General features: G+C 41.0%; 17 non-coding genes across 17 annotated transcripts; all 17 read left to right on the top strand.

The window, feature by feature from the left end:
- The first annotated feature begins 292 nt into the window (after positions 1-292).
- TRNAR-UCU (transfer RNA arginine (anticodon UCU)) lies at positions 293-378 on the top strand. The gene is given in 2 exon segments: positions 293-329; positions 343-378. It is a non-coding gene; the product is annotated as a tRNA-Arg (tRNA).
- An 895-nt stretch (positions 379-1,273) lies between these two features.
- Positions 1,274-1,359, top strand: TRNAR-UCU (transfer RNA arginine (anticodon UCU)). The gene is given in 2 exon segments: positions 1,274-1,310; positions 1,324-1,359. It is a non-coding gene; the product is annotated as a tRNA-Arg (tRNA).
- An 851-nt stretch (positions 1,360-2,210) lies between these two features.
- TRNAR-UCU (transfer RNA arginine (anticodon UCU)) lies at positions 2,211-2,296 on the top strand. Its single transcript is given in 2 exon segments — positions 2,211-2,247; positions 2,261-2,296. It is a non-coding gene; the product is annotated as a tRNA-Arg (tRNA).
- Positions 2,297-3,191: 895 nt separating this feature from the next.
- On the top strand, positions 3,192-3,277 carry TRNAR-UCU (transfer RNA arginine (anticodon UCU)). The gene is given in 2 exon segments: positions 3,192-3,228; positions 3,242-3,277. It is a non-coding gene; the product is annotated as a tRNA-Arg (tRNA).
- An 895-nt stretch (positions 3,278-4,172) lies between these two features.
- On the top strand, positions 4,173-4,258 carry TRNAR-UCU (transfer RNA arginine (anticodon UCU)). The gene is given in 2 exon segments: positions 4,173-4,209; positions 4,223-4,258. It is a non-coding gene; the product is annotated as a tRNA-Arg (tRNA).
- Positions 4,259-5,153: 895 nt separating this feature from the next.
- On the top strand, positions 5,154-5,239 carry TRNAR-UCU (transfer RNA arginine (anticodon UCU)). The gene is given in 2 exon segments: positions 5,154-5,190; positions 5,204-5,239. It is a non-coding gene; the product is annotated as a tRNA-Arg (tRNA).
- Positions 5,240-6,134: 895 nt separating this feature from the next.
- TRNAR-UCU (transfer RNA arginine (anticodon UCU)) lies at positions 6,135-6,220 on the top strand. The gene is given in 2 exon segments: positions 6,135-6,171; positions 6,185-6,220. It is a non-coding gene; the product is annotated as a tRNA-Arg (tRNA).
- An 894-nt stretch (positions 6,221-7,114) lies between these two features.
- On the top strand, positions 7,115-7,200 carry TRNAR-UCU (transfer RNA arginine (anticodon UCU)). The gene is given in 2 exon segments: positions 7,115-7,151; positions 7,165-7,200. It is a non-coding gene; the product is annotated as a tRNA-Arg (tRNA).
- An 894-nt stretch (positions 7,201-8,094) lies between these two features.
- On the top strand, positions 8,095-8,180 carry TRNAR-UCU (transfer RNA arginine (anticodon UCU)). Its single transcript is given in 2 exon segments — positions 8,095-8,131; positions 8,145-8,180. It is a non-coding gene; the product is annotated as a tRNA-Arg (tRNA).
- An 895-nt stretch (positions 8,181-9,075) lies between these two features.
- TRNAR-UCU (transfer RNA arginine (anticodon UCU)) lies at positions 9,076-9,161 on the top strand. Its single transcript is given in 2 exon segments — positions 9,076-9,112; positions 9,126-9,161. It is a non-coding gene; the product is annotated as a tRNA-Arg (tRNA).
- Positions 9,162-10,056: 895 nt separating this feature from the next.
- Positions 10,057-10,142, top strand: TRNAR-UCU (transfer RNA arginine (anticodon UCU)). The gene is given in 2 exon segments: positions 10,057-10,093; positions 10,107-10,142. It is a non-coding gene; the product is annotated as a tRNA-Arg (tRNA).
- Positions 10,143-11,037: 895 nt separating this feature from the next.
- Positions 11,038-11,123, top strand: TRNAR-UCU (transfer RNA arginine (anticodon UCU)). Its single transcript is given in 2 exon segments — positions 11,038-11,074; positions 11,088-11,123. It is a non-coding gene; the product is annotated as a tRNA-Arg (tRNA).
- Positions 11,124-12,018: 895 nt separating this feature from the next.
- TRNAR-UCU (transfer RNA arginine (anticodon UCU)) lies at positions 12,019-12,104 on the top strand. The gene is given in 2 exon segments: positions 12,019-12,055; positions 12,069-12,104. It is a non-coding gene; the product is annotated as a tRNA-Arg (tRNA).
- An 895-nt stretch (positions 12,105-12,999) lies between these two features.
- Positions 13,000-13,085, top strand: TRNAR-UCU (transfer RNA arginine (anticodon UCU)). Its single transcript is given in 2 exon segments — positions 13,000-13,036; positions 13,050-13,085. It is a non-coding gene; the product is annotated as a tRNA-Arg (tRNA).
- Positions 13,086-13,980: 895 nt separating this feature from the next.
- Positions 13,981-14,066, top strand: TRNAR-UCU (transfer RNA arginine (anticodon UCU)). The gene is given in 2 exon segments: positions 13,981-14,017; positions 14,031-14,066. It is a non-coding gene; the product is annotated as a tRNA-Arg (tRNA).
- A 2,165-nt stretch (positions 14,067-16,231) lies between these two features.
- On the top strand, positions 16,232-16,317 carry TRNAR-UCU (transfer RNA arginine (anticodon UCU)). The gene is given in 2 exon segments: positions 16,232-16,268; positions 16,282-16,317. It is a non-coding gene; the product is annotated as a tRNA-Arg (tRNA).
- Positions 16,318-17,206: 889 nt separating this feature from the next.
- Positions 17,207-17,292, top strand: TRNAR-UCU (transfer RNA arginine (anticodon UCU)). Its single transcript is given in 2 exon segments — positions 17,207-17,243; positions 17,257-17,292. It is a non-coding gene; the product is annotated as a tRNA-Arg (tRNA).
- Positions 17,293-17,660: the final 368 nt, after the last annotated feature.

The raw sequence follows: 17,660 nt of genomic DNA, 5'->3' as shown, positions 1-17,660 counted from the left end.
GTCAGATGTTGGTAAGTACAACCATCTCTGCTGCTGAATATTGAAAGTTTAGCAGGTTACAGGTAGAAGACTGATGATAGCTTGTTATGTAATGGAACAGGTGTTTGATGAGAGTGAGATGGGACTGCTGAAATAATCCAGAGTAACATTTGGGAGATAGCCAGATGCTGTACTCTTTCTTCTTATATAACAAAAAGGTAGCCTGCATACATCCTGAAATGCCACGAACAAATGGGTAAAAGCAGATATTTTTCATTTGAAGGTGCCTGGCAAAAACAGTCAGTGCAAGCTTGGCTCTGTGGCGCAATGGATAGCGCATTGGACTTCTAGTGAAATGTAGACATTCAAAGGTTGTGGGTTCGAGTCCCACCAGAGTCGCATTTTAAACTGGAAACCGAAGCCGTGTTACCTGAAAGATGCTGAAAGTGCACCGAAGATGGCCCTCAAAAGTCCATCCCTGGAAACTTGTCTGCTGCAACACAGACTAAGCTCTTCATGGAAAGGAGTAAACAGTTCACCTTCACCAGCACAGTTTGTAACCACCTCATCAACTAATGACACACAATTAATCAACTAAGAGAATGAAAGCGTGCCAAGTCTTGCCTTCCATAACCAACAAACTTGGTTTTCGCTAATGATAAATCTAGCTTTGTTCCTAAATTTAAACAACAAGCCGCCCTTGAGATTCCATAGGGACATCATTGAAGAATTTCCCATCAAGGGCTTCATTCCTAAAATGTATATCTTCTCCAGATGTAGTATGCAAAGCAAGCTGCACGAGCATTGTTGTGCAGCACAAAGGATATCACCTTGGACGTGCAAACAAATTCACATTTTGAAATGTGGAGCGTCTCAGTTCCTGAAGCATTCATGATGGGTTTTTTTTAATGAGTGGCACCAATTTCATTAAATGAAACAAAAGAAGTGGATTTGAGAGGTCAGATGTTGGTAAGTACAACCATCTCTGCTGCTGAGTATTGAAAGTTTAGCAGGTTACAGGTAGTAGACTCAGAAAGTTTTTGATTTTTCTTAGAAATCTAGAAGACAGGTTGTGATGATAGATGGTTATGTAATGAAACAGGTGTTTGATGAGAGTGAGATGGGACTGCTGAAATAATCCAGAGTAACATTTGGGAGATAGCCAGATGCTGTACTCTTTCTTCTTATATAACAAAAAGGTAGCCTGCATACATCCTGAAATGCCACGAACAAATGGGTAAAAGCAGATATTTTTCATTTGAAGGTGCCTGGCAAAAACAGTCAGTGCAAGCTCGGCTCTGTGGCGCAATGGATAGCGCATTGGACTTCTAGTGAAATGTAGGCATTCAAAGGCTGTGGGTTCGAGTCCCACCAGAGTCGCATTTTAAACTGGAAACCGAAGCCGTGTTACCTAAAAGATGCTGAAAGTGCACCAAAGATGGCCCTCAAAAGTCCATCCCTGGAAACTTGTCTGCTGCAACACAGACTAAGCTCTTCATGGAAAGGAGTAAACAGTTCACCTTCACCAGCACAGTTTGTAACCACCTCATCAACTAATGACCCACAATTAATCAACTAAGAGAATGAGAGCGTGCCAAGTGTTGCCATCCATAACCAACAAACTTGGTTTTCGCTAATGATAAATCTAGCTTTGTTCCTAAATTTAAACAACAAGCCGCCCTTGAGATTTCATAGGGACATCATTGAAGAATATCCCATCAAGGGCTTCATTCCTAAAATGTATATCTTCTCCAGATGTAGTATGCAAAGCAAGCTGCATGAGCATTGTTGTGCAGCACAAAGGATATCACCTTGGACGTGCAAACAAATTCACATTTTGAAATGTGGAGCGTCTCAGTTCCTGAAGCATTCATGATGGGTTTTTTTTAATGAATGGCACCAATTTCATTAAATGAAACAAAAGAAGTGGATTTGAGAGGTCAGATGTTGGTAAGTACAACCATCTCTGCTGCTGAGTATTGAAAGTTTAGCAGGTTAAAGGTAGAAGACTGATGATAGCTTGTTATGTAATGAAACAGGTGTTTGATGAGAGTGAGATGGGACTGCTGAAATAATCCAGAGTAACATTTGGGAGATAACCATATGCTGTACTCTTTCTTCTTATATAACAAAAAGGTAGCCTGCATACATCCTGAAATGCCACGAACAATTGGGTAAAAGCAGATATTTTTCATTTGAAGGTGCCTGGCAAAAACAGTCAGTGCAAGCTCGGCTCTGTGGCGCAATGGATAGCGCATTAAACTTCTAGTGAAATGTAGGCATTCAAAGGTTGTGGGTTCGAGTCCCACCAGAGTCGCATTTTAAACTGGAAACCGAAGCCGTGTTACCTAAAAGATGCTGAAAGTGCACCGAAGATGGCCCTCAAAAGTCCATCCCTGGAAACTTGTCTGCTGCAACACAGACTAAGCTCTTCATGGAAAGGAGTAAACAGTTCACCTTCACCAGCACAGTTTGTAACCACCTCATCAACTAATGACCCACAATTAATCAACTAAGAGAATGAGAGCGTGCCAAGTGTTGCCATCCATAACCAACAAACTTGGTTTTCGCTAATGATAAATCTAGCTTTGTTCCTAAATTTAAACAACAAGCCGCCCTTGAGATTTCATAGGGACATCGTTGAAGAATATCCCATCAAGGGCTTCATTCCTAAAATGTATATCTTCTCCAGATGTAGTATGCAAAGCAAGCTGCATGAGAATTGTTGTGCAGCACAAAGGATATCACCTTGGACGTGCAAACAAATTCACATTTTGAAATGTGGAGCGTCTCAGTTCCTGAAGCATTCATGATGGGTTTTTTTTAATGAGTGGCACCAATTTCATTAAATGAAACAAAAGAAGTGGATTTAAGAGGTCAGATGTTGGTAAGTACAACCATCTCTGCTGCTGAGTATTGAAAGTTTAGCAGGTTACAGGTAGTAGACTCAGAAAGTTTTTGATTTTTCTTAGAAATCTAGAAGACAGGTTGTGATGATAGCTTGTTATGTAATGAAACAGGTGTTTGATGAGAGTGAGATGGGACTGCTGAAATAATCCAGAGTAACATTTGGGAGATAGCCAGATGCTGTACTCTTTCTTCTTATATAACAAAAAGGTAGCCTGCATACATCCTGAAATGCCACGAACAAATGGGTAAAAGCAGATATTTTTCATTTGAAGGTGCCTGGCAAAAACAGTCAGTGCAAGCTCGGCTCTGTGGCGCAATGGATAGCGCATTGGACTTCTAGTGAAATGTAGGCATTTAAAGGTTGTGGGTTCGAGTCCCACCAGAGTCGCATTTTAAACTGGAAACCGAAGCCGTGTTACCTAAAAGATGCTGAAAGTGCACCAAAGATGGCCCTCAAAAGTCCATCCCTGGAAACTTGTCTGCTGCAACACAGACTAGGCTCTTCATGGAAAGGAGTAAACAGTTCACCTTCACCAGCACAGTTTGTAACCACCTCATCAACTAATGACACACAATTAATCAACTAAGAGAATGAAAGCGTGCCAAGTCTTGCCTTCCATAACTAACAAACTTGGTTTTCGCTAATGATAAATCTAGCTTTGTTCCTAAATTTAAACAACAAGCCGCCCTTGAGATTCCATAGGGACATCATTGAAGAATATCCCATCAAGGGCTTCATTCCTAAAATGTATATCTTCTCCAGATGTAGTATGCAAAGCAAGCTGCACGAGCATTGTTGTGCAGCACAAAGAATATCACCTTGGACGTGCAAACAAATTCACATTTTGAAATGTGGAGCGTCTCAGTTCCTGAAGCATTCATGATGGGTATTTTTTAATGAGTGGCACCAATTTCATTAAATGAAACAAAAGAAGTGGATTTGAGAGGTCAGATGTTGGTAAGTACAACCATCTCTGCTGCTGAGTATTGAAAGTTTAGCAGGTTACAGGTAGTAGATTCAGAAAGTTTTTGATTTTTCTTAGAAATCTAGAAGACGGGTTGTGATGATAGCTTGTTATGTAATGAAACAGGTGTTTGATGAGAGTGAGATGGGACTGCTGAAATAATCCAGAGTAACATTTGGGAGATAGCCAGATGCTGTACTCTTTCTTCTTATATAACAAAAAGGTAGCCTGCATATATCCTGAAATGCCACGAACAAATGGGTAAAAGCAGATATTTTTTATTTGAAGGTGCCTGGCAAAAACAGTCAGTGCAAGCTTGGCTCTGTGGCGCAATGGATAGCGCATTGGACTTCTAGTGAAATGTAGGCATTCAAAGGTTGTGGGTTCGAGTCCCACCAGAGTTGCATTTTAAACTGGAAACCGAAGCCGTGTTACCTAAAAGATGCTGAAAGTGCACCGAAGATGGCCCTCAAAAGTCCATCCCTGGAAACTTGTCTGCTGCAACACAGACTAAGCTCTTCATGGAAAGGAGTAAACAGTTCACCTTCACCAGCACAGTTTGTAACCACCTCATCAACTAATGACCCACAATTAATCAACTAAGAGAATGAGAGCGTGCCAAGTGTTGCCATCCATAACCAACAAACTTGGTTTTCGCTAATGATAAATCTAGCTTTGTTCCTAAATTTAAACAACAAGCCGCCCTTGAGATTTCATAGGGACATCATTGAAGAATATCCCATCAAGGGCTTCATTCCTAAAATGTATATCTTCTCCAGATGTAGTATGCAAAGCAAGCTGCATGAGAATTGTTGTGCAGCACAAAGGATATCACCTTGGACGTGCAAACAAATTCACATTTTGAAATGTGGAGCGTCTCAGTTCCTGAAGCATTCATGATGGTTTTTTTTTAATGAGTGGCACCAATTTCATTAAATGAAACAAAAGAAGTGGATTTAAGAGGTCAGATGTTGGTAAGTACAACCATCTCTGCTGCTGAGTATTGAAAGTTTAGCAGGTTACAGGTAGTAGACTCAGAAAGTTTTTGATTTTTCTTAGAAATCTAGAAGACAGGTTGTGATGATAGCTTGTTATGTAATGAAACAGGTGTTTGATGAGAGTGAGATGGGACTGCTGAAATAATCCAGAGTAACATTTGGGAGATAGCCAGATGCTGTACTCTTTCTTCTTATATAACAAAAAGGTAGCCTGCATACATCCTGAAATGCCACGAACAAATGGGTAAAAGCAGATATTTTTCATTTGAAGGTGCCTGGCAAAAACAGTCAGTGCAAGCTCGGCTCTGTGGCGCAATGGATAGCGCATTGGACTTCTAGTGAAATGTAGGCATTTAAAGGTTGTGGGTTCGAGTCCCACCAGAGTCGCATTTTAAACTGGAAACCGAAGCCGTGTTACCTAAAAGATGCTGAAAGTGCACCAAAGATGGCCCTCAAAAGTCCATCCCTGGAAACTTGTCTGCTGCAACACAGACTAGGCTCTTCATGGAAAGGAGTAAACAGTTCACCTTCACCAGCACAGTTTGTAACCACCTCATCAACTAATGACACACAATTAATCAACTAAGAGAATGAGAGCGTGCCAAGTGTTGCCATCCATAACCAACAAACTTGGTTTTCGCTAATGATAAATCTAGCTTTGTTCCTAAATTTAAACAACAAGCCGCCCTTGAGATTTCATAGGGACATCATTGAAGAATATCCCATCAAGGGCTTCATTCCTAAAATGTATATCTTCTCCAGATGTAGTATGCAAAGCAAGCTGCATGAGCATTGTTGTGCAGCACAAAGGATATCACCTTGGACGTGCAAACAAATTCACATTTTGAAATGTGGAGCGTCTCAGTTCCTGAAGCATTCATGATGGGTTTTTTTTAATGAGTGGCACCAATTTCATTAAATGAAACAAAAGAAGTGGATTTGAGAGGTCAGATGTTGGTAAGTACAACCATCTGTGCTGCTGAGTATTGAAAGTTTAGCAGGTTACAGGTAGTAGATTCAGAAAGTTTTTGATTTTTCTTAGAAATCTAGAAGACGGGTTGTGATGATAGCTTGTTATGTAATGAAAAAGGTGTTTGATGAGAGTAAGATGGGACTGCTGAAATAATCCAGAGTAACATTTGGGAGATAGCCAGATGCTGTACTCTTTCTTCTTATATAACAAAAAGGTAGCCTGCATACATCCTGAAATGCCACGAACAAATGGGTTAAAGCAGATATTTTTCATTTGAAGGTGCCTGGCAAAAACAACTAATGTAAGCTCGGCTCTGTGGCGCAATGGATAGCACATTGGACTTCTAGTGAAATGAAGGCATTCAAAGGTTGTGGGTTCAAGTCCCACTAGAGTCGCATTTTAAACTGGAAACCGAAGCCGTGTTACCTAAAAGATGCTGAAAGTGCACCGAAGATGGCCCTCAAAAGTCCATCCCTGGAAACTTGTCTGCTGCAACACAGACTAAGCTCTTCATGGAAAGGAGTAAACAGTTCACCTTCACCAGCACAGTTTGTAACCACCTCATCAACTAATGACCCACAATTAATCAACTAAGAGAATGAGAGCGTGCCAAGTGTTGCCATCCATAACCAACAAACTTGGTTTTCGCTAATGATAAATCTAGCTTTGTTCCTAAATTTAAACAACAAGCCGCCCTTGAGATTTCATAGGGACATCATTGAAGAATATCCCATCAAGGGCTTCATTCCTAAAATGTATATCTTCTCCAGATGTAGTATGCAAAGCAAGCTGCATGAGCATTGTTGTGCAGCACAAAGAATATCACCTTGGACGTGCAAACAAATTCACATTTTGAAATGTGGAGCGTCTCAGTTCCTGAAGCATTCATGATGGTTTTTTTTAATGAGTGGCACCAATTTCATTAAATGAAACAAAAGAAGTGGATTTGAGAGGTCAGATGTTGGTAAGTACAACCATCTCTGCTGCTGAGTATTGAAAGTTTAGCAGGTTACAGGTAGTAGATTCAGAAAGTTTTTGATTTTTCTTAGAAATCTAGAAGACGGGTTGTGATGATAGCTTGTTATGTAATGAAACAGGTGTTTGATGAGAGTGAGATGGGACTGCTGAAATAATCCAGAGTAACATTTGGGAGATAGCCAGATGCTGTACTCTTTCTTCTTATATAACAAAAAGGTAGCCTGCATACATCCTGAAATGCCACGAACAAATGGGTAAAAGCAGATATTTTTCATTTGAAGGTGCCTGGCAAAAAAAGTCAGTGCAAGCTCGGCTCTGTGGCGCAATGGATAGCGCATTGGACTTCTAGTGAAATGTAGGCATTCAAAGGTTGTGGGTTCAAGTCCCACCAGAGTTGCATTTTAAACTGGAAACCGAAGCCGTGTTACCTAAAAGATGCTGAAAGTGCACCGAAGATGGCCCTCAAAAGTCCATCCCTGGAAACTTGTCTGCTGCAACACAGACTAAGCTCTTCATGGAAAGGAGTAAACAGTTCACCTTCACCAGCACAGTTTGTAACCACCTCATCAACTAATGACCCACAATTAATCAACTAAGAGAATGAGAGCGTGCCAAGTGTTGCCATCCATAACCAACAAACTTGGTTTTCGCTAATGATAAATCTAGCTTTGTTCCTAAATTTAAACAACAAGCCGCCCTTGAGATTTCAAAAGGACATCATTGAAGAATATCCCATCAAGGGCTTCATTACTAAAATGTATATCTTCTCCAGATGTAGTATGCAAAGCAAGCTGCATGAGCATTGTTGTGCAGCACAAAGGATATCACCTTGGACGTGCAAACAAATTCACATTTTGAAATGTGGAGCGTCTCAGTTCCTAAAGCATTCATGATGGGTTTTTTTAATGAGTGGCACCAATTTCATTAAATGAAACAAAAGAAGTGGATTTGAGAGGTCAGATGTTGGTAAGTACAACCATCTCTGCTGCTGAGTATTGAAAGTTTAGCAGGTTACAGGTAGAAGACTCAGAAAGTTTTTGATTTTTCTTAGAAATCTAGAAGACGGGTTGTGATGATAGCTTGTTATGTAATGAAACAGGTGTTTGATGAGAGTGAGATGGGACTGCTGAAATAATCCAGAGTAACATTGGGGAGATAGCCAGATGCTGTACTCTTTCTTCTTATATAACAAAAAGGTAGCCTGCATACATCCTGAAATGCCACGAACAAATGGGTAAAAGCAGATATTTGTCATTTGAAGGTGCCTGGCAAAAACAGTCAGTGCAAGTTCGGCGCTGTGGCGCAATGGATAGCGCATTGGACTTCTAGTGAAATGTAGGCATTCAAAGGTTGTGGGTTCGAGTCCCACCAGAGTTGCATTTTAAACTGGAAACCGAAGCTGTGTTACCTAAAAGATGCTGAAAGTGCACCAAAGATGGCCCTCAAAAGTCCATCCCTGGAAACTTGTCTGCTGCAACACAGACTAAGCTCTTCATGGAAAGGAGTAAACAGTTCACCTTCACCAGCACAGTTTGTAACCACCTCATCAACTAATGACACACAATTAATCAACTAAGAGAATGAAAGCGTGCCAAGTCTTGCCTTCCATAACCAACAAACTTGGTTTTCGCTAATGATAAATCTAGCTTTGTTCCTAAATTTAAACAACAAGCCGCCCTTGAGATTCCATAGGGACATCATTGAAGAATATCCCATCAAGGGCTTCATTCCTAAAATGTATATCTTCTCCAGATGTAGTATGCAAAGCAAGCTGCACGAGCATTGTTGTGCAGCACAAAGAATATCACCTTGGACGTGCAAACAAATTCACATTTTGAAATGTGGAGCGTCTCAGTTCCTGAAGCATTCATGATGGGTATTTTTTAATGAGTGGCACCAATTTCATTAAATGAAACAAAAGAAGTGGATTTGAGAGGTCAGATGTTGGTAAGTACAACCATCTCTGCTGCTGAGTATTGAAAGTTTAGCAGGTTACAGGTAGTAGACTCAGAAAGTTTTTGATTTTTCTTAGAAATCTAGAAGACGGGTTGTGATGATAGCTTGTTATGTAATGAAACAGGTGTTTGATGAGAGTGAGATGGGACTGCTGAAATAATCCAGAGTAACATTTGGGAGATAGCCAGATGCTGTACTCTTTCTTCTTATATAACAAAAAGGTAGCCTGCATACATCCTGAAATGCCACGAACAAATGGGTAAAAGCAGATATTTTTCATTTGAAGGTGCCTGGCAAAAACAGTCAGTGCAAGCTCGGCTCTGTGGCGCAATGGATAGCGCATTGGACTTCTAGTGAAATGTAGGCATTCAAAGGTTGTGGGTTCGAGTCCCACCAGAGTCGCATTTTAAACTGGAAACCGAAGCCGTGTTACCTAAAAGATGCTGAAAGTGCACCGAAGATGGCCCTCAAAAGTCCATCCCTAGAAACTTGTCTGCTGCAACACAGACTAAGCTCTTCATGGAAAGGAGTAAACAGTTCACCTTCACCAGCACAGTTTGTAACCACCTCATCAACTAATGACACACAATTAATCAACTAAGAGAATGAAAGCGTGCCAAGTCTTGCCTTCCATAACCAACAAACTTGGTTTTCGCTAATGATAAATCTAGCTTTGTTCCTAAATTTAAACAACAAGCCGCCCTTGAGATTCCATAGGGACATCATTGAAGAATATCCCATCAAGGGCTTCATTCCTAAAATGTATATCTTCTCCAGATGTAGTATGCAAAGCAAGCTGCACGAGCATTGTTGTGCAGCACAAAGGATATCACCTTGGACGTGCAAACAAATTCACATTTTGAAATGTGGAGCGTCTCAGTTCCTGAAGCATTCATGATGGGTTTTTTTTAATGAGTGGCACCAATTTCATTAAATGAAACAAAAGAAGTGGATTTGAGAGGTCAGATGTTGGTAAGTACAACCATCTCTGCTGCTGAGTATTGAAAGTTTAGCAGGTTACAGGTAGTAGACTCAGAAAGTTTTTGATTTTTCTTAGAAATCTAGAAGACAGGTTGTGATGATAGCTTGTTATGTAATGAAACAGGTGTTTGATGAGAGTGAGATGGGACTGCTGAAATAATCCAGAGTAACATTTGGGAGATAGCCAGATGCTGTACTCTTTCTTCTTATATAACAAAAAGGTAGCCTGCATACATCCTGAAATGCCACGAACAAATGGGTAAAAGCAGATATTTTTCATTTGAAGGTGCCTGCCAAAAACAGTCAGTGCAAGCTTGGCTCTGTGGCGCAATGGATAGCGCATTAGACTTCTAGTGAAATGTAGGCATTCAAAGGTTGTGGGTTCGAGTCCCACCAGAGTTGCATTTTAAACTGGAAACCGAAGCCGTGTTACCTAAAAGATGCTGAAAGTGCACCGAAGATGGCCCTCAAAAGTCCATCCCTGGAAACTTGTCTGCTGCAACACAGACTAAGCTCTTCATGGAAAGGAGTAAACAGTTCACCTTCACCAGCACAGTTTGTAACCACCTCATCAACTAATGACACATAATTAATCAACTAAGAGAATGAAAGCGTGCCAAGTCTTGCCTTCCATAACCAACAAACTTGGTTTTCGCTAATGATAAATCTAGCTTTGTTCCTAAATTTAAACAACAAGCCGCCCTTGAGATTCCATAGGGACATCATTGAAGAATATCCCATCAAGGGCTTCATTCCTAAAATGTATATCTTCTCCAGATGTAGTATGCAAAGCAAGCTGCACGAGCATTGTTGTGCTGCACAAAGGATATCACCTTGGACGTGCAAACAAATTCACATTTTAAAATGTGGAGCGTCTCAGTTCCTGAAGCATTCATGATGGGTTTTTTTTAATGAGTGGCACCAATTTCATTAAATGAAACAAAAGAAGTGGATTTAAGAGGTCAGATGTTGGTAAGTACAACCATCTCTGCTGCTGAGTATTGAAAGTTTAGCAGGTTACAGGTAGTAGACTCAGAAAGTTTTTGATTTTTCTTAGAAATCTAGAAGACAGGTTGTGATGATAGCTTGTTATGTAATGAAACAGGTGTTTGATGAGAGTGAGATGGGACTGCTGAAATAATCCAGAGTAACATTTGGGAGATAGCCAGATGCTGTACTCTTTCTTCTTATATAACAAAAAGGTAGCCTGCATACATCCTGAAATGCCACGAACAAATGGGTAAAAGCAGATATTTTTCATTTGAAGGTGCCTGGCAACAACAGTCAGTGCAAGCTCGGCTCTGTGGCGCAATGGATAGCGCATTGGACTTCTAGTGAAATGTAGGCATTCAAAGGTTGTGGGTTCGAGTCCCACCAGAGTCGCATTTTAAACTGGAAACCGAAGCCGTGTTACCTAAAAGATGCTGAAAGTGCACCGAAGATGGCCCTCAAAAGTCCATCCCTGGAAACTTGTCTGCTGCAACACAGACTAAGCTCTTCATGGAAAGGAGTAAACAGTTCACCTTCACCAGCACAGTTTGTAACCACCTCATCAACTAATGACACACAATTAATCAACTAAGAGAATGAAAGCGTGCCAAGTCTTGCCTTCCATAACCAACAAACTTGGTTTTCGCTAATGATAAATCTAGCTTTGTTCCTAAATTTAAACAACAAGCCGCCCTTGAGATTCCATAGGGACATCATTGAAGAATATCCCATCAAGGGCTTCATTCCTAAAATGTATATCTTCTCCAGATGTAGTATGCAAAGCAAGCTGCACGAGCATTGTTGTGCAGCACAAAGGATATCACCTTGGACGTGCAAACAAATTCACATTTTAAAATGTGGAGCGTCTCAGTTCCTGAAGCATTCATGATGGGTTTTTTTTAATGAGTGGCACCAATTTCATTAAATGAAACAAAAGAAGTGGATTTGAGAGGTCAGATCTTGGTAAGTACAACCATCTCTGCTGCTGAGTATTGAAAGTTTAGCAGGTTACAGATAGTAGACTCAGAAAGTTTTTGATTTTTCTTGGAAATCTAGAAGACAGGTTGTGATGATAGCTTGTTATGTAATGAAACAGGTGTTTGATGAGAGTGAGATGGGACTGCTGAAATAATCCAGAGTAACATTTGGGAGATAGCCAGATGCTGTACTCTTTCTTCTTATATAACAAAAAGGTAGCCTGCATACATCCTGAAATGCCACGAACAAATGGGTAAAAGCAGATATTTTTCATTTGAAGGTGCCTGGCAAAAACAATCAGTGCAAGCTCGGCTCTGTGGCGCAATGGATAGCGCATTGGACTTCTAGTGAAATGTAGGCATTCAAAGGTTGTGGGTTCGAGTCCCACCAGAGTCGCATTTTAAACTGGAAACCGAAGCCGTGTTACCTAAAAGATGCTGAAAGTGCACCGAAGATGGCCCTCAAAAGTCCATCCCTGGAAACTTGTCTGCTGCAACACAGACTAAGCTCTTCATGGAAAGGAGTAAACAGTTCACCTTCACCAGCACAGTTTGTAACCACCTCATCAACTAATGACACACAATTAATCAACTAAGAGAATGAGAGCGTGCCAAGTGTTGCCATCCATAACCAACAAACTTGGTTTTCGCTAATGATAAATCTAGCTTTGTTCCTAAATTTAAACAACAAGCCGCCCTTGAGATTCCATAGGGACATCATTGAAGAATATCCCATCAAGGGCTTCATTCCTAAAATGTATATCTTCTCCAGATGTAGTATGCAAAGCAAGCTGCATGAGCATTGTTGTGCAGCACAAAGGATATCACCTTGGACGTGCAAACAAATTCACATTTTGAAATGTGGAGCGTCTCAGTTCCTGAAGCATTCATGATGTTTTTTTTTTAATGAGTGGCACCAATTTCATTAAATGAACCAAAAGAAGTGGATTTAAGAGGTCAGATGTTGGTAAGTACAACCATCTCTGCTGCTGAGTATTGAAAGTTTAGCAGGTTACAGGTAGTAGACTCAGAAAGTTTTTGATTTTTCTTAGAAATCTAGAAGACAGGTTGTGATGATAGCTTGTTATGTAATGAAACAGGTGTTTGATGAGAGTGAGATGGGACTGCTGAAATAATCCAGAGTAACATTTGGGAGATAGCCAGATGCTGTACTCTTTCTTCTTATATAACAAAAAGGTAGCCTGCATACATCCTGAAATGCCACGAACAAATGGGTAAAAGCAGATATTTTTCATTTGAAGGTGCCTGGCAACAACAATCAGTGCAAGCTCGGCTCTGTGGCGCAATGGATAGCGCATTGGACTTCTAGTGAAATGTAGGCATTCAAAGGTTGTGGGTTTGAGTCCCACCAAAGTCGCATTTTAAACTGGAAACCGAAGCCGTGTTACCTAAAAGATGCTGAAAGTGCACCGAAGATGGCCCTCAAAAGTCCATCCCTGGAAACTTGTCTGCTGCAACACAGACTAAGCTCTTCATGGAAAGGAGTAAACAGTTCACCTTCACCAGCACAGTTTGTAACCACCTCATCAACTAATGACACACAATTAATCAACTAAGAGAATGAAAGCGTGCCAAGTCTTGCCTTCCATAACCAACAAACTTGGTTTTCGCTAATGATAAATCTAGCTTTGTTCCTAAATTTAAACAACAAGCCGCCCTTGAGATTCCATAGGGACATCATTGAAGAATATCCCATCAAGGGCTTCATTCCTAAAATGTATATCTTCTCCAGATGTAGTATGCAAAGCAAGCTGCACGAGCATTGTTGTGCAGCACAAAGAATATCACCTTGGACGTGCAAACAAATTCACATTTTGAAATGTGGAGCGTCTCAGTTCCTGAAGCATTCATGATGGGTATTTTTTAATGAGTGGCACCAATTTCATTAAATGAAACAAAAGAAGTGGATTTGAGAGGTCAGATGTTGGTAAGTACAACCATCTCTGCTGCTGAGTATTGAAAGTTTAGCAGGTTACAGGTAGTAGACTCAGAAAGTTTTTGATTTTTCTTGGAAATCTAGAAGACAGGTTGTGATGATAGCTTGTTATGTAATGAAACAGGTGTTTGATGAGAGTGACATGGGACTGCTGAAATAATCCAGAGTAACATTTGGGAGATAGCCAGATGCTGTACTCTTTCTTCTTATATAACAAAAAGGTAGCCTGCATACATCCTGAAATGCCACGAACAAATGGGTTAAAGCAGATATTTTTCATTTAAAGGTGCCTGGCAAAAACAACTAGTGCAAGCTCGGCTCTGTGGCGCAATGGATAGCGCATTGGACTTCTAGTGAAATGTAGGCATTCAAAGGTTGTGGGTTCAAGTCCCACCAGAGTTGCATTTTAAACTGGAAACCGAAGCCGTGTTACCTAAAAGATGCTGAAAGTGCACCGAAGATGGCCCTCAAAAGTCCATCCCTGGAAACTTGTCTGCTGCAACACAGACTAAGCTCTTCATGGAAAGGAGTAAACAGTTCACCTTCACCAGCACAGTTTGTAACCACCTCATCAACTAATGACCCACAATTAATCAACTAAGAGAATGAGAGCGTGCCAAGTGTTGCCATCCATAACCAACAAACTTGGTTTTCGCTAATGATAAATCTAGCTTTGTTCCTAAATTTAAACAACAAGCCGCCCTTGAGATTTCATAGGGACATTGTTAGGCTTGGTGGTGTATTCTCCACAGTCAGCATGCAACGCATGAGCTGGCGTGGAGGAGGTACACACACTAGCACCAGGAAACAGGCTATCCCTAGTATAGTGGAGGGGAGGACTGACTCCAATAGGAGATTGTGGCGCACAGGGCCGGTGCAGATCTGACAGCCACAAACAATGCTTTCGTTATAACGTCTCAGCGCAAAGTAGCGCTGAGTGCACAAACCAGAACTGAGGAGATCAGGACAGGTAGACAGAATGAACGCTTGCTAGCTAGCGGCTACTTAGCGACAGCAAGCGTCCAAAACCAGACAGACTGGAATGAGGCAGCCAATGCGCTGCGGCGATGGCGTGCCTCACAAAGACAGGACAGGATAGTCAGAAAATAGCAGGATTAAGATAGATGAACGTAACACAGATAAATATACAATAAGTATGTTTTCCTAGCGTATTACAATTACAGCTATCAATGAAACTATTTGTAACGTCTGACTAACATATGTATATATCGGCAATGAACCGATATATGACATAAGCAGGAACGCTGACTAGGAATGGAGTAATACAGGGAACAGGACTCAGAAGGATTCGCTATCTCTTCGCAGAGATGAACGCAATCCACAAACGGTAACAGAACAGGATTCAGAAGGATTCGTTATCTCTTCGCAGAGATGAACGCAATCCACAAACAGTAACAGAACAGGATTCAGAAGGATTCGTTATCTCTTCGCAGAGATGAACGCAATCCACAAACAGAACCAGGAGCAGGGTAACTACCTCAGCACGGGGGGTCACGGTACGCGCAACCTACCAAAACGTGCTGGAAAGCTGACTAACTGCACACAGGATATAAACAGTTCGTGTACGTATACATCAGCGACACTGATGTATCACGTAACACAAATACAAGGAAAATAATAAACGTGCTGGTATGCATATATATTGGCAATGAACCAACATATGATGCAAAGACCAGCAAAGTATCTTTATAACCAGAAACACGATCGGGGGCTAAAGCGACAGCAAGACGGGCTTAAGCTGAAGCTATGAAAACCCAAGGAAACCCTGCAGGAAGCAGATCTTTATACTGAGGTCATCCAATGGGAGCAGACATGCAGATTCCCACACAGGTGAATGATAATCAGTCACAAGCTGACAGCAGGGAAAGACAGACAAAGCTATGCAACTTGCATGGAAATAGATCAGAACTGCCTGAGCTGCAGCACTACCACTTCCAGTAATAGCTGCTGCAGCAGCGATCATTACAGACATCATTGAAGAATATCCCATCAAGGGCTTCATTCCTAAAATGTATATCTTCTCCAGATGTAGTATGCAAAGCAAGCTGCACGAGCATTGTTGTGCAGCACAAAGAATATCACCTTGGACGTGCAAACAAATTCACATTTTGAAATGTGGAGCGTCTCAGTTCCTGAAGCATTCATGATGGGTATTTTTTAATGAGTGGCACCAATTTCATTAAATGAAACAAAAGAAGTGGATTTGAGAGGTCAGATGTTGGTAAGTACAACCATCTCTGCTGCTGAGTATTAAAAGTTTAGCAGGTTACAGGTAGTAGACTCAGAAAGTTTTTGATTTTTCTTAGAAATCTAGAAGACGGGTTGTGATGATAGCTTGTTATGTAATGAAACAGGTGTTTGATGAGAGTGAGATGGGACTGCTGAAATAATCCAGAGTAACATTTGGGAGATAGCCAGATGCTGTACTCTTTCTTCTTATATAACAAAAAGGTAGCCTGCATACATCCTGAAATGCCACGAACAAATGGGTAAAAGCAGATATTTTTTATTTGAAGGTGCCTGGCAAAAACAGTCAGTGCAAGCTTGGCTCTGTGGCGCAATGGATAGCGCATTGGACTTCTAGTGAAATGTAGGCATTCAAAGGTTGTGGGTTCGAGTCCCACCAGAGTCGCATTTTAAACTGGAAACCGAAGCCGTGTTACCTAAAAGATGCTGAAAGTGCACCGAAGATGGCCCTCAAAAGTCCATCCCTAGAAACTTGTCTGCTGCAACACAGACTAAGCTCTTCATGGAAAGGAGTAAACAGTTCACCAGCACAGTTTGTAACCACCTCATCAACTAATGACACACAATTAATCAACTAAGAGAATGAAAGCGTGCCAAGTCTTGCCTTCCATAACCAACAAACTTGGTTTTCGCTAATGATAAATCTAGCTTTGTTCCTAAATTTAAACAACAAGCCGCCCTTGAGATTCCATAGGGACATCATTGAAGAATATCCCATCAAGGGCTTCATTCCTAAAATGTATATCTTCTCCAGATGTAGTATGCAAAGCAAGCTGCACAAGCATTGTTGTGCAGCACAAAGGATATCACCTTGGACGTGCAAACAAATTCACATTTTGAAATGTGGAGCGTCTCAGTTCCTGAAGCATTCATGATGGGTTTTTTTTAATGAGTGGCACCAATTTCATTAAATGAAACAAAAGAAGTGGATTTGAGAGGTCAGATGTTGGTAAGTACAACCATCTCTGCTGCTGAGTATTGAAAGTTTAGCAGGTTACAGGTAGTAGACTCAGAAAGTTTTTGATTTTTCTTAGAAATCTAGAAGACAGGTTGTGATGATAGCTTGTTATGTAATGAAACAGGTGTTTGATGAGAGTGAGATGGGACTGCTGAAATAATCCAGAGTAACATTTGGGAGATAGCCAGATGCTGTACTCTTTCTTCTTATATAACAAAAAGGTAGCCTGCATACATCCTGAAATGCCACGAACAAATGGGTAAAAGCAGATATTTTTTATTTGAAGGTGCCTGGCAAAAACAACTAGTGCAAGCTCGGCTCTGTGGCGCAATGGATAGCGCATTGGACTTCTAGTGAAATGTAGGCATTCAAAGGTTGTGGGTTCAAGTCCCACCAGAGTTGCATTTTAAACTGGAAACCGAAGCCGTGTTACCTAAAAGATGCTGAAAGTGCACCGAAGATGGCCCTCAAAAGTCCATCCCTGGAAACTTGTCTGCTGCAACACAGACTAAGCTCTTCATGGAAAGGAGTAAACAGTTCACCTTCACCAGCACAGTTTGTAACCACCTCATCAACTAATGACCCACAATTAATCAACTAAGAGACTGAGAGCGTGCCAAGTGTTGCCATCCATAACCAACAAACTTGGTTTTCGCTAATGATAAATCTAGCTTTGTTCCTAAATTTAAACAACAAGCCGCCCTTGAGATTTCATAGGGACATCATTGAAGAATATCCCATCAAGGGCTTCATTCCTAAAATGTATATCT

This window comes from Hyperolius riggenbachi, chromosome 8 (assembly GCF_040937935.1).
Source record: "Hyperolius riggenbachi isolate aHypRig1 chromosome 8, aHypRig1.pri, whole genome shotgun sequence".
In the NCBI taxonomy this organism is placed as follows: domain Eukaryota; kingdom Metazoa; phylum Chordata; class Amphibia; order Anura; family Hyperoliidae; genus Hyperolius; species Hyperolius riggenbachi.
Note: the sequence above shows the minus strand (reverse complement) of the source record. Positions and strands in the feature narration are given on the sequence as shown.